Raw genomic sequence first — 1,475 nt, 5'->3', positions numbered from 1 at the left:
GGCCTTGGTTAAAAGATTGATGTTTTCAAGGTCTGATCCCTTCTACAGTCATTTTCATTAGAGCTCTTTCAATTTATTTCCAACACCATGAATTTTCTTCCCAACATCCTTGATCAAATGAAAAAGAAACCATGCTTCTGAACTGGTTCTTGTGCCACAACTCAGTTTTTATTGCTGAAAAAAATAATATTTTTAATGTGATTTCTTGTTAATGACATCCTGGAATACTTATTTGACTTGTGATGGAAAATATTTCTTCTACCTCCTCTTTTTGGGGAGTTGGAATCCTAAAAGATCACCCAGAAAACCAGTCCTAACACTTAGAAAACACTTAGATCCTTCCTTGTGTTTCTTTTCACTCTTCTGCTTGGAGGCCTGAAAAGTATTGTTGGTCCTACAGACCACAAAATTTGTCTATTTTTCCTCCTTAAGGAAGATGTTCATCTACTGAGACTCCTGTTTGGCCTTTTTGGAGGTGGAAATAAATCACAATATGTTGGATTTTCTGTACTCTTTGCCAGTTCTCTCTTGGATAACTTGGCCTTATCTTGTTAGGGAGGAACAAAACTGTTTTTACTAACCCACTTATGTTTCTTTTTTATCATTCTAGTGGTATCTATATCTTGACACTATCTCTAGATCACTCACTGGTTCTACTTAACTGTAACTTTTTGGATTAACCATCTCTGAAGAAACCTTTGAGGCTACCTGAGGAGCAAGGAGGTAGCTTCTATTAATAACTTGCTTCTTTTGTTCTGTGACTAATTTAGGGGTTCCTAAGTCATTACTTTCTGGCTTTGGGGAAACAGTAGGAAGTGCTAGCAGTCCTTTCACAGGATAAGCCTTTTTCATTTGCTGTTCCTTGGTCTCTATCTTCTTACAAACACCTTTTCCTGCTTTTGCCAATAGTTGGCATCACTTCAAGATTTGTCAGTCCTTGTCTTCTTCCCCCTCTCCCCCTTCATTCTTTGGAGTCTCTGTTTCATCATTTTGATTTTGCTCCTGGAAGCCATCTGTTCCTTCTATGGCTTTTGGTCCTTGACCCTTTTTTTCTTTTACATGCTCTCCTTGAGCTTTTGCTTTGAAGATTTAAGGGAATAGCTATATCAGACATACCTATCTCACATGGAAAAGAAGAATCAGTACTCGAATTCTTCTTTTATGCATCTCCTTTCTCTTTGTAGTTCTTGACCTATCTTTCTCAAAAATCACAGCTGTCTCCATATTCTGTCTTTAATCTTTTCCCCCTCTCAGACTTTTTGCAATTTCAATTTTGGCAAACAAGTCTTCTTTTGCTAAAGCCTACTCCTGTTCAATTTGTTATGCTGAGGAAGGCTATCTTGAAGGCTCTGGAAGGCATCTGGAAGGTTTGAGGAGGAATGCTTACCTTTCTTTCCTTTCTTTTGTTTCCTGGGTAATCTTATGGATGTCATATCATCTGATTCTTCTTAGTTTGCTTTTAATTCTCCCACTAA

The 1,475-nt window shown here is 37.6% G+C and overlaps 1 pseudogene; it reads right to left on the bottom strand.

Moving 5' to 3' along the window:
• Positions 1-440: 440 nt before the first annotated feature.
• On the bottom strand, positions 441-1,114 carry LOC138148107 (uncharacterized; annotated as a pseudogene).
• Between the last annotated feature and the right edge of the window lie 361 nt (positions 1,115-1,475).

This window comes from Petaurus breviceps, unplaced genomic scaffold (genome assembly GCF_028583685.1).
Source record: "Petaurus breviceps papuanus isolate PSGF00001 unplaced genomic scaffold, PetGlider_PUasm1.0 90822, whole genome shotgun sequence".
NCBI classification, from domain to species: Eukaryota; Metazoa; Chordata; class Mammalia; order Diprotodontia; family Petauridae; genus Petaurus; species Petaurus breviceps.
Note: the sequence above shows the minus strand (reverse complement) of the source record. Positions and strands in the feature narration are given on the sequence as shown.